Genomic DNA, 14528 nt, shown 5'->3' on the forward strand with positions numbered 1-14528 from the left:
TAATCAAAGTACATATCCATGAGGGAGGGCTGAACATTGCTGGAAAATCCCGTGGAATAGATTCACATGTGGTGATGCAGTACAACCTAGGGCTGACTACCCTCCCCAGACAATCTGTAGTATACCAGACCTGTTCTGATGACATATTTGGCTGCATTCTTTCTATCATGAATCATCTGAGGCAAAGAGGCCCTAAGGTCTTCCATGACTGCTGGCACAATCTTGCTGGCCATGTCCCAGAAGACAAGTGTGTAGCAACCTAGCAAACAAACAGCATTTACAGATGTCATTACTATACTGGTAGAGGAAAACATTCACTTGCCAAACACATCATTCCTCTTGGATTACCTGTTCAGTTGGAAATTAATTAAGATTCAACATACTGGTCGAGGCCTGCAAAAATAAAGCTCTCTAAAGTGGGGTACTGGATGAGGAAATGAGTCACTGTGACATCTGGCCAACTGTCTATTCCGAGGTGGGAAAGAACAAGTCTTCAACCAAGTAGCCATCAAGACATCAATAAGGGCATCATTAAAGCGAAGCAAGGACTTCAAAGGAGCTGGCCCATGTTTTAAGATCCCTGTTAGGATATTTGTTTTGGTCTTAACAGAGGGCAACTGTGGTTATAGTGCCTCAGCTGTCCTCTGGACTACCACTGCCAATGACTCACTCTCTACCGCTGGTAGCCCAAGTGGTGAATCAAGCTCTGTCTTAGGTAAAGTGTCAAGTCCACTGGCATTCTGTAAATCAATGTACAAGGCATCATCAGTATGGTGAGGGAAGCAAGTCATCCCCATCATCATCATCATATTGGGGAACCCCTACTGTGTTTACGAACAGAGTCAGAATTAAAAAGATAATGGAGCCTCTGCTAATAGATGCAACATGTTGCAGGCACCAATTAGAGTCCACTTGCATATCGACTGGTTGCACTTTTGCAACTTTAGGACTCCTAAACTGAGAAAAATCCTAATTTTAAGACTTTCGGTATTCACAGAAGGCATTTAGGAGTCCTAAAGTTAGGAGTCCTAACTTTACTACTACTAAATTGAGAAAAATCCTAATTTTAAGACTTTCGGTATTCATAGGAGGCATTAAGGCGTCCTAAAGTTAGGAGGCCTAACTTTACTACTACTAAATTGAGAAAAATCCTAATTTTAAGACTTTTGGTATTCACAGAAGGCATTTAGGAGTCCTAAAGTTAGGAGTCCTAACTTCTGTGAATACCGAAATGATTAAGTGTCTTCTGTGAATACCAAAATGAGTAACTGCCTTCTGTGAATACGAAAATGGTAGTAAATTTAGGATTTTGACTTAAGTTAGTTCTGTGAATCGGGCCCTCTGTATTCCGTGCAGACTGCATCACTGTTAGTTTATGCAAGTCACTGAACATCATTTGTTGCAGTAAATTACCTTGCATTTGATTTTTAATTTTGCAAAACTGACAAGTATAGTTAAAAAGAAAAAGGAAGCATGCACTCACAGAACCCTCAGGTTTCCACAATCTTTGACACTTGAGAGCATATGACTTGATATAGTAAAAGTGATTTTAAATATACATGGCTCTACAAATGTACTAAAGGGGTAATGCAGGCTGCAGTTCAGATTATATATGAAAAGCACCATTCCCATGTGGTGAAGCATAACTCTGCTGCACACAAAGCATGTACTCCATCACCTTAAGGGGCAACAGAAGGGCTCACTTTATGGTGGGAGGTCTTCTTGTACTCTCTTCTGCTGTCCACATATGTTGTGCACTTACGTAAACATCATAATTGAATGGCACGGCCCAGTTGACCTCAACGCGTGTGAGATACAGCCTGGTGTGAGTGAAAAGCCAAACTGACCTACAGATGCGTGATTCTCATTCATGATGGTGAGGTCTCTGCTGAGATGCAATCTGGGGTATTTACATTAGTAAATTATTTATACGGTTACAGTTCATTGTAGCAAGGTATAATCAGCGCTTAGGAGAAACATGCTTAGAAGATTTTTGGGAAAATAGAAATTACATGATGACAGTATGTACAGTATCCAATATGTACAATACTCAACTAATACACTCTGGTTGTATAAACAGAAGACTCGTGACTAAAGCAGTCTGTTGACGCGGTTTAACTTGTATTAGTGTGCAGTGTGTTCCAATATTTCTTGCCCGTGGCCTCTCGCACTCCTGTGACTCAAGAGTGCTTGTTTTTATATTTGTGATGCTCAAGAAAGTAGAAACTGACATTTCACAAGTCATTGATTCTGCAATGGAGGATGCCATATTTTTGTTGTGGGACAACCTGTTTGACACGGAGTGAGGAGTGCAGAAATTCATCTCCCCCTGATAGAAAACAACATGTAAAGGGATGGGGCGATTTCTGGGTAAACGACTGTACAGAAAGGGATATTTTACAAGCTATAACATGGGGCTAGATTTCCAGCTGGTAACACAGTTAAATGCCACACATTACCACTCCCCAAGACCAGAATCGGAGACCAATGATAAAAGTAGTATTTGAGGGCCGAGAAAGCCAGTCTACCAAATGGAAATTCCTCTGCAAGGCTCCAACAGAGGATCCACCTTAAGAATCCGAGGCCATGGTATGAGTGCACTTCAACGTACGGCGAAAAGTATTGGAACCGCAGGAGAATCTGGAGATCCCTCAAGAATCTATAAGAGCACATGGGTGAGGTGTGAACAACTTGGTGACTATTTCCTACCCTGATACCAGGAGACATATCTGTATCCCCATGACACCGATGGGTCTCTTTCTCCAGCCGTGGGGCTGGGTCAGCCCAGAAGTGGAAGACAACCACAGAGGATATTCAGAGTGAAGAGTTCATGCTGAGGCCATCTGATGAGAGGCGATTTGTCTGCTGGGAACAGGGGACTGTGGCAATTAGAGTGTGAGGGGTGAAAATGGCACTTTCACTTTTAGTTTGCTTTATTTTTTATAGAGCACAAACGATGCAAGTGATATGGAATCTGTTTGGGACTCGAGTCTGACCACTTTATCCCCCCAGCCAACAAAAACATTTGTTGTAGGGTCTTATACCCCCATGCAACATAAAATTCAATTGTAGAGTCGTCTGGCTACAGAAAGAATGTTGTGCATCAAGCAAAATCACTTGTTAAGCACAAAGGGGCACCGTGTGCTCAAATTATTGATGGAAGCCAATGTTGACATACTTTCTAACCGGAAGACTATCCTTCATACTTCACGATGCTCCCGTACAGCAACCACTTTTAGAAAGAGCTAAAGGAAAGTTGCATTCCTAGATACCACTTTGTTCTGCTGCCAACACTACCTGCTATGTGAGTGTGTAAAGCCACGTCAAAGTTGGATTGTTGTTTTTTGTGTGTGGCAACAAAGAGGGTTCTGGCTAAAGCAGTAAGGCTGCGCCAATATCAAAATCAACAAAGAGATGCCAGTACTGCACTTGAATTCAATAATTTGAAAAATTGAGTAACAATCCTCAATTCAGAAAGACCAATGATTCAGTCTACAATCGTATGAATACTTCTTTTTATTTTTGAATTTCTTTTATATATTTTTTTCTTTTGGTTGTGAAAATACTTTTAAACGAACATTTTTTCACAAAAGAAGAGACTTGTAAGGTATATCCAAAAACATCCAATATGTACAAGAACAACAATTTATCACAACTCAGATCCAATATGTATCATTTTGCAAAACGTTTGGGGGACACATAAAACATTCAAAAAGACTACACTTAGTACACTTAGGGACATAGACATACAAGACTAGACAAATTGACAACAGTATGCCGAAAATTCACTGTTCTAAAGTAAATGTAAACGCCCTGTTTTTAATAAAGTTCTTGTTGAACTACAGGTGCGGATACTAGTGCTTACTACAAGATTTGTTAAAACATATTTTATGCAGTAGACCATCCAGTAATTCAATTTTTAAGTTTTAGTCATGAGGAGATTGGTCTATTGAGAAAACGAAGGTTCAAAAGAACAGGGGTCGACGCGTTTCGAATCCCTTATGTGGCGGGGATTCTCATCGGGACCATGTGGGCTCAATCTACAAAAATAAATAAATAAACATTCTGTCAGTCATGCTAGGCAACACTCAACTTCAAGCAGTCACACACTCTCTCAGATCATACCTGTGTTTTAATTTTCAGTAGTCGGTCTCCCACAAGATGGTTTGCTCATATGGCTGTAATGTATAAAATTGAATGAGCATGATTAAAGTTAGTTTGCCAAAGAAGCAGATCAAATTGATGGCATGCACCAATCTGAGTACTTACATAAATCGGCAATGTGACCGCGTGGTCAGATTATTCACTTTCTTCAAACGATTCTAAAAATAAAGGGAAAGATGTCTTATTAACTTTGGCACTTATATGCTCTGTGTAGATACACGTATGGGCATATTTAATTCATAAGCTTCAAAAGCCGGGTGTTTGCCGTTTGCTATGTGAGTCGTGAGGATCAAATGATGGGCGTGCAGTCGCGCCCATAATCATTTTAACGGAGGGAAAAGTGGTAACTGATTGAAATTAGCGCTTCGGTGCTCCGCGAAAAGTGACAACGTGTGAAATTAAAATGACGGGCATTCGGATCCCCGAGTGCATCCAAGGTTTGTAATCTAGTTACGCGGGGGTGATCTTACCGGTGTCAATTATTCAAGTCTCCTCCATACGCATCCACGTCCATTACTGAGGCGCGTTTGTGTTTGTCCCGGTTGACCCAGTTGTAGAAATGGTTAGGACCCGCTGCTTGGGTTTGTGGGAATTGTAGTTTGTTGCCCTATTAAGGTAAATGCAGTAATGAAAATGTTTATTTGGTCCTTTTATGTGGCGCATTCGCCGTTCCATAAGTCAGGTTGATTAAGAGCATTAGATCGTTGGTAAGAGTTTCGTATAGTTTATTATAGATCGCTCAATCTACAAAAATAATTAAACATTCTGTCAGTCATGGTTGTTTTATGTGTTGCATTCGCCAATTCGAATAGGTCAGGTTGATTAAGAGCATTAGATCGTTGATAAGAGTCTCGTATAGTTTATTATAGATCGCGTATTAGAAGAAAGGTGTCCAAGGGTCTGTGAATTCACTAAAATTTATGGGAGGAAAACAACTCTGTTTATAAGTTGTAAAGTTCCGACATTTCATTCAAGCCCCGAGTGGCTGAGTTGAATTTCAGGATCAACATTGCTTCTCGTTGTTTGAGTTTGGCCTCTAAATCTCCACCCCTCTGGTCGTGCTCTAACTTCGAGATGACAGTCCATCTGAAATCGAGGTCCCCATGTGACTCGTCGATCCAATGTTGTACAAGAGGTGCTGTGGTGATTTTTCTCTTTATTCTTGATTTATGCTGAGATATTCTCTGTCTGATTTCCTGATTTGTTTTTCCTATGTACAATTTGGCACATGGGCATAGGATGGCGTAAATCAAGTTCTTGGATTTGCAATTTATGAAAGTGTTATGCTTCCATGAGATTCCTTCATGTTGGAATACATTCCCTTCAATTGTAGAGTTGCAGCACAGGCATGTACCACACTTTTTGTGTCCTGTGACTGGAGGTAAATTGACAAACTCACGTATTGTAGGTACCTTCTTGACAGGGACAGCTGCCCTGATGACTTGGTTCGCATTGCTCTTGTCCTTTTTAAAGGCAAAAAGTGGTTTGGCGTTTAACTGTGTATCAACATCCTTTATCAAATGCCAGTTCTGGTGAATGACCTTTTTGAGAAAGTTAGATGATGCCCCGAATGTAGTAACACACACTGTGCGCTCAAGTTTTTTCTTTTCTTTCTTTCTCAAAAGTTCTTCTCCTGGTGTCCACCACGCGCGTTTTATTGCTTGTTTGATCAATTTAGATGGATAGCCCCGATCTAAAAGTCTCTCCATGAGCACGTTAGCATGATACATATACTCGTCTTTGAATGAACAATTTCGACGTATACGGAGAAATTGGCCTATTGGTAAATTTTCTTTCAGACTGCGCGGGTGGTTACTTGAAAAGTGTAAGGATTTATTGCGGTCAGTCTCTTTTCTAAAGAGAGTAGTCACCAACTGTCCGTTTGTACAATAAACTTCCACGTCTAGAAAGGAAAGTCTTGTGGGTGATGATTGAATGCTGAATTGAATGTCCCTTGTGCGATTATTTAGCCATCCATGGAAATCAGCTAGTTGTTCCGTTGTGCTGACCATGTGAAAAAAATGTCGTCAATGAAACGAACCCAACACCCTATCCATTGTGAGAAGGGGTTGTTGTTATGTACGTGTCTGTCTTCATATTCACTCATGAAAAGTATGGCAAGCTCCGGGGCAAAGGGACAGCCCATGGCTACTCCCTTTATTTGTAGAAAGAAGTCCTCATGGAATTTAAAGTAATTTTTAGTCAAAGCCATTCTAGCCAGTTTCAAAATAAAGTCCGTGGGAATTCTTGCTGGACGATCTCTTTTGTCCAAGAAAATTTCCACCACTTCCAGAGCCTGGTCTTGGGGGATTTGAGTATATAATGAAACTATATCCATGCTGACTAATAAATCCCGGCCTTCGGTAAATGGTAATTGTTGCAATTTGCACAGAAAATCTGAGGTATCTCTCAAAAAAGATTGTACTGTCAATGTGAATGGTTTGAGGAAGAAGTCGATACATTTGGAGATGGGTTCAAAAAGTGAATCACACCCCGATATTATGGGGCGTCCCGGTGGTGATTTGGCATTCTTGTGTACCTTTGGAAGTACATAGAACAAGGGAGTTCTTGGGTGTTTATTAACCAAATAATTGAATTCTTGTTTACCCAAAAAGCCTTGTTCGAAACCATTCTGTAGTATTTTCTCGAGTTCTCTCTGAAATTCAGTCGTTGGGTCTGATCGTATTTTCCGATAACATTCTATGTCAAGTAGCTGTCGATTGGCTTCCGCTATATATTCGTTGGTGCCCCAAATAACAATCGAGCCGCCTTTATCGGCTTGCTTGACTATAATATTCTCATCATTTCTGAGAGAAAAAAGTGCGTCTTTTTCTTTTTTAGACAAATTATGTTTGATGAAAGGTTTGTTCTTTTTTTCTTCTGATGCAATAGCTGACAATACAGTTTTCTCAAAATATATCACTTCTTTAGGTGTTTTAAAAGCTGGTGGACAAAAGGTAGATTTCCTCTTTAAACCCGTGGTTTCTGTTTGCGACATTGTTTCTTTGCCTGAAAAAAATGCAATCAGACGGATTTTCCTGCAGAACTCGATAAATTCCAGCTTAAGTCTAACAAAGTCTTGAGGTTTTGTAGGGACGAAAGTAAGTCCCTTTTCCAATACACTTACTTCCGACGAGGAAAGAACTCTGTTGGAGAGATTGATAACAGATGAAGTCCCTAGTTTTTGTAATTTTGTCGCCTCGTCGACATCTCCCAAGGCTGGTTGTATCTTGTTTTTCCGCGCAGTACTGGCATCTCTTTGTTGATTTTGATATTGGCGCAGCCTTACTGCTTTAGCCAGAACCCTCTTTGTTGCCACTTATAATAGCGGGTGCACACCCGCGAGGTTCTTTACACCGCTGTTTAAGCCTCGACCATTAGAACACGGTTTTTCTTGGTTCACTGTTGGATTCTTTCTCCAGTCTGAACCCCCCCGCCCCTTTTTTCTTTGAATTTAGGTTCCACTAGTTTATGATTGAATGGTGTGTGTAGGTGAATGAGTGTATTTGGTGTGCTTACCGTACGACTGTTGATTGACTCAATCTTCAGACTGTCAATTTAATATGTCAGAGGAACAAACCTTTGCATACAGCGAAGATCACATAAAAAATCTTCTCAAAAACCCTCCTTCTTTCGGCTCCGCTACTCTCAGCAGTACCGCACAAACAAACAACGAATCGGACAAATTAATTAGGTTGAAGAAAAAACAAATCCGTACGGATTTACATGGCCACTACCTTCTCCAACACCTCAGGTCAGGCACAATACCTACAGGTTTGATTGTTAAAAACATTCCCGTGATTTTTACGGAAGATGACATATATAAAAAAGGATTCAGTTACATTGAAACCAAATGTAGTAGAGACTTAATGGTTCTAACAATTGAAACGGCACAAAGATTATCCATAGCCCAATTGGAGGAAATCGAAAAATTGGAAACGGAAATTAAAGCAAACCCATTGATTCAAGACTCTAAAATTCTTCTTGAAAAAGTTGAAAAGGAAATCCTGGAATTCAAGGATTATACTGTGCAACAGAAAGAAAACAATTTTGATAGAGACAAACGGAATTTTTCTTTTGAAAAGGCCTACCCTTATTTGCAACAGGGTTTTTACTCTCGCCCAGAAGCGAGACGCTTCTTATCGGACAACCAAGGTCGATCCCGAACAAAATACCTAACCTTCTCAGATACATCATCGTCAGGAGGGAGTGATTCTGAACCAGGGACATATAGACCCCAATTCAATCGACGTGGAGGTTATCAACAGCAGCAATATCAACAAAACTTTCAACAAAATAAACAACAACAGCAACAACAGCCTTTTTTAGATCAAGGCCAACAGAAACCGCGCGGAAAAACAAGATACAACAAGCCATGGGAGATGTCGACGAGGCGACAAAATTACAAAAACTAGGGACTTCATCTGTTATCAATCTCTCCAACAGAGTTCTTTCCTCGTCGGAAGTAAGTGTATTGGAAAAGGGACTTACTTTCGTCCCTACAAAACCTCAAGACTTTGTTAGACTTAAGCTGGAATTTATCGAGTTCTGCAGGAAAATCCGTCTGATTGCATTTTTTTCAGGCAAAGAAACAATGTCGCAAACAGAAACCACGGGTTTAAAGAGGAAATCTACCTTTTGTCCACCAGCTTTTAAAACACCTAAAGAAGTGATATATTTTGAGAAAACTGTATTGTCAGCTATTGCATCAGAAGAAAAAAAGAACAAACCTTTCATCAAACATAATTTGTCTAAAAAAGAAAAAGACGCACTTTTTTCTCTCAGAAATGATGAGAATATTATAGTCAAGCAAGCCGATAAAGGCGGCTCGATTGTTATTTGGGGCACCAACGAATATATAGCGGAAGCCAATCGACAGCTACTTGACATAGAATGTTATCGGAAAATACGATCAGACCCAACGACTGAATTTCAGAGAGAACTCGAGAAAATACTACAGAATGGTTTCGAACAAGGCTTTTTGGGTAAACAAGAATTCAATTATTTGGTTAATAAACACCCAAGAACTCCCTTGTTCTATGTACTTCCAAAGGTACACAAGAATGCCAAATCACCACCGGGACGCCACATAATATCGGGGTGTGATTCACTTTTTGAACCCATCTCCAAGTTTATCGACTTCTTCCTCAAACCATTCACATTGACAGTACAATCTTTTTTGAGAGATACCTCAGATTTTCTGTGCAAATTGCAACAATTACCATTTACCGAAGGCCGGGATTTATTAGTCAGCATGGATATAGTTTCATTATATACTCAAATCCCCCAAGACCAGGCTCTGGAAGTGGTGGAAATTTTCTTGGACAAAAGAGATCGTCCAGCAAGAATTCCCACAGACTTTATTTTGAAACTGGCTAGAATGGCTTTGACTAAAAATTACTTTAAATTCCATGAGGACTTCTTTCTACAAATAAAGGGAGTAGCCATGGGCTGTCCCTTTGCCCCGGAGCTTGCCATACTTTTCATGAGTGAATATGAAGACAGACACGTACATAACAACAACCCCTTCTCACAATGGATAGGGGGTTGGGTTCGTTTCATTGACGACATTTTTTTCACATGGTCAGGCACAACGGAACAACTAGCTGATTTCCATGGATGGCTAAATAATCGCACAAGGGACATTCAATTCAGCATTCAATCATCACCCACAAGACTTTCCTTTCTAGACGTGGAAGTTTATTGTACAAACCGACAGTTGGTGACTACTCTCTTTAGAAAAGAGACTGACCGCAATAAATCCTTACACTTTTCAAGTAACCACCCGCGCAGTCTGAAAGAAAATTTACCAATAGGCCAATTTCTCCGTATACGTCGAAATTGTTCATTCAAAGACGAGTATATGTATCATGCTAACGTGCTCATGGAGAGACTTTTAGATCGGGGCTATCCATCTAAATTGATCAAACAAGCAATAAAACGCGCGTGGTGGACACCACGAGAAGAACTTTTGAGAAAGAAAGAAAAGAAAAAACTTGAGCGCACAGTGTGTGTTACTACATTCGGGGCATCATCTAACTTTCTCAAAAAGGTCATTCACCAGAACTGGCATTTGATAAAGGATGTTGATACACAGTTAAACGCCAAACCACTTTTTGCCTTTAAAAAGGACAAGAGCATTGCGAACCAAGTCATCAGGGCAGCTGTCCCTGTCAAGAAGGTACCTACAATACGTGAGTTTGTCAATTTACCTCCAGTCACAGGACACAAAAAGTGTGGTACATGCCTGTGCTGCAACTCTACAATTGAAGGGAATGTATTCCAACATGAAGGAATCTCATGGAAGCATAACACTTTCACAAATTGCAAATCCAAGAACTTGAATTACGCCATCCTATGCCCATGTGCCAAATTGTACATAGGAAAAACAAATCAGGAAATCAGACAGAGAATATCTCAACATAAATCAAGAATAAAGAGAAAAATCACCACAGCACCTCTTGCACAACATTGGATCGACGAGTCACATGGGGACCTCGATTTCAGATGGACTGTCATCTCGAAGTTAGAGCACGACCAGAGGGGTGGAGATTTAGAGGCCAAACTCAAACAACGAGAAGCAATGTTGATCCTGAAATTCAACTCAGCCACTCGGGGCTTGAATGTAATGTCGGAACTTTACAACTTATAAACAGAGTCGTTTTCCTCCCATAAATTTTAGTGAATTCACAGACCCTTGGACACCTTTCTTCTAATACGCGATCTATAATAAACTATACGAGACTCTTATCAACGATCTAATGCTCTTAATCAACCTGACCTATTCGAATTGGCGAATGCAACACATAAAACAACCATGACTGACAGAATGTTTAATTATTTTTGTAGATTGAGCGATCTATAATAAACTATACGAAACTCTTACCATCGATCTAATGCTCTTAATCAACCTGACTTATGGAACGGCGAATGCGCCACATAAAAGGACCAAATAAACATTTTCATTACTGCATTTACCTTAATAGGGCAACAAACTACAATTCCCACAAACCCAAGCAGCGGGTCCTAACCATTTCTACAACCGGGTCAACCGGGACAAACACAAACGTGCCTCAGTAATGGACGTGGATGCGTATGGAGGAGACTTGAATAATTGACACCGGTAAGATCACCCCCCGCGTAACTAGATTACAAACCTTGGATGCACTCGGGGACCCGAATGCCCGTCATTTTTATTTCACACGTTGTCACTTTTCGCGGAGCACCGAAGCGCTAATTTCAATCAGTTACCACTTTTCCCTCCGTTAAAACGATTATGGGCGCGACTGCACGCCCATCATTTGATCCTCACGACTCACATAGCAAACGGCAAACACCCGGCTTTTTAAGCTTATGAATTAAATATGCCCATACGTGTATCAACACAGAGCATATAAGTGCCAAAGTTAATAAGACATCTTTCCCTTTATTTTTAGAATCGTTTCAAGAAAGTGAATAATCTGACCACGCGGTCACATTGCCGATTTATGTAAGTACTCAGATTGGTGCATGCCATCAATTTGATCTGCTTCTTTGGCAAACTAACTTTAATCATGCTCATTCAATTTTATACATTACAGCCATATGAGCAAACCATCTTGTGGGAGACCGACTACTGAAAATTAAAACACAGGTATGATCTGAGAGAGTGTGTGACTGCTTGAAGTTGAGTGTTGCCTAGCATGACTGACAGAATGCTTATTTATTTATTTTTGTAGATTGAGCCCACATGGTCCTGATGAGAATCCCCGCCACATAAGGGATTCGAAACGCGTCGACCCCTGTTCTTTTGAACCTTCGTTTTCTCAATAGACCAATCTCCTCATGACTAAAACTTAAAAATTGAATTACTGGATGGTCTACTGCATAAAATATGTTTTAACAAATCTTGTACTAAGCACTAGTATCCGCACCTGTAGTTCAACAAGAACTTTATTAAAAACAGGGCGTTTACATTTACTTTAGAACAGTGAATTTTCGGCATACTGTTGTCAATTTGTCTAGTCTTGTATGTCTATGTCCCTAAGTGTACTAAGTGTAGTCTTTTTGAATGTTTTATGTGTCCCCCAAACGTTTTGCAAAATGATACATATTGGATCTGAGTTGTGATAAATTGTTGTTCTTGTACATATTGGATGTTTTTGGATATACCTTACAAGTCTCTTCTTTTGTGAAAATTTTTTCGTTTAAAAGTATTTTCACAACCAAAAGAAAAAAATATATAAAAGAAATCCAAAAATAAAAAGAAGTATTCATACGATTGTAGACTGAATCATTGGTCTTTCTGAATTGAGGATTGTTACTCAATTTTTCAAATTATTGAATTCAAGTGCAGTACTGGCATCTCTTTGTTGATTTTGATAATGGCGCAGCCTTACTGCTTTAGCCAGAACCCTCTTTGTTGCCACTTATAATAGCGGGTGCACACCCACGAGGTTCTTTACACCGCTGTTTAAGCCTCGACCATTAGAACACGGTTTTTCTTGGTTCATCCAGTCTGACCCCCCCCCCTTTTTTTCTTTGAATTTAGGTTCCACTAGTTTATGATTGAATGGTGTGTGTAGGTGAATGAGTGTATTTGGTGTGCTTACCGTACGACTGTTGATTGACTCAATCTTCAGACTGTCAATTTAATATGTCAGAGGAACAAACCTTCGCATACAGCGAAGATCACATAAAAAATCTTCTCAAAAACCCTCCTTCTTTCGGCTCCGCTACTCTCAGCAGTACCGCACAAACAAACAATGAATCGGACAAATTAATTAGGTTGAAGAAAAAACAAATCCGGACGGATTTACATGGCCACTACCTTCTCCAACATCTCAGGTCACGCACAATACCTACAGGTTTGATTGTTAAAAACATTCCCGTGATTTTTACGGAAGATGACATATATAAAAAAGGATTCAGTTACATTGAAACCAAATGTAGTAGAGACTTAATGGTTCTAACAATTGAAACGGCACAAAGATTATCCATAGCCCAATTGGAGGAAATCGAAAAATTGGAAACGGAAATTAAAGCAAACCCATTGATTCAAGACTCTAAAATTCTTCATGAAAAAGTTGAAAAGGAAATCCTGGAATTCAAGGATTATACTGTGCAACAGAAAGAAAACAATTTTGATAGAGACAAACGGAATTTTTCTTTTGAAAAGGCCTACCCTTATTTGCAACAGGATTTTTACTCTCGCCCAGAAGAGAGATGCTTCTTATCGGACAACCAAGGTCGATCCCGAACAAAATACCTAACCTTCTCAGATACATCATCGTCAGGAGGGAGTGATTCTGAACCAGGGACATATAGACCCCAATTCAATCGACGTGGAGGTTATCAACAGCAGCAATATCAACAAAACTTTCAACAAAATAAACAACAACAGCAACAACAGCCTTTTTTAGATCAAGGCCAACAGAAACCGCGCGGAAAAACAAGATACAACCAGCCATGGGAGATCTCGACAAGGCGACAAAATTACAAAAACTAGGGACTTCATCTGTTATCAATCTCTCCAACAGAGTTCTTTCCTCGTCGGAAGTAAGTGTATTGGAAAAGGGACTTACTTTCGTCCCTACAAAACCTCAAGACTTTGTTAGACTTAAGCTGGAATTTATCGAGTTCTGCAGGAAAATCCGTCTGATTGCATTTTTTTCAGGCAAAGAAACAATGTCGCAAACAGAAACCACGGGTTTAAAGAGGAAATCTACCTTTTGTCCACCAGCTTTTAAAACACCTAAAGAAGTGATATATTTTGAGAAAACTGTATTGTCAGCTATTGCATCAGAAGAAAAAAAGAACAAACCTTTCATCAAACATAATTTGTCTAAAAAAGAAAAAGACGCACTTTTTTCTCTCAGAAATGATGAGAATATTATAGTCAAGCAAGCCGATAAAGGCGGCTCGATTGTTATTTGGGGCACCAACGAATATATAGCGGAAGCCAATCGACAGCTACTTGACATAGAATGTTATCGGAAAATACGATCAGACCCAACGACTGAATTTCAGAGAGAACTCGAGAAAATACTACAGAATGGTTTCGAACAAGGCTTTTTGGGTAAACAAGAATTCAATTATTTGGTTAATAAACACCCAAGAACTCCCTTGTTCTATGTACTTCCAAAGGTACACAAGAATGCCAAATCACCACCGGGACGCCCCATAATATCGGGGTGTGATTCACTTTTTGAACCCATCTCCAAGTTTATCGACTTCTTCCTCAAACCATTCACATTGACAGTACAATCTTTTTTGAGAGATACCTCAGATTTTCTGTGCAAATTGCAACAATTACCATTTACCGAAGGCCGGGATTTATTAGTCAGCATGGATATAGTTTCATTATATACTCAAATCCCCCAAGA

The sequence above is a fragment of the Lissotriton vulgaris genome, chromosome 2_1 (genome assembly GCF_964263255.1).
Source record: "Lissotriton vulgaris chromosome 2_1, aLisVul1.2, whole genome shotgun sequence".
Taxonomy (NCBI): Eukaryota; Metazoa; Chordata; class Amphibia; order Caudata; family Salamandridae; genus Lissotriton; species Lissotriton vulgaris.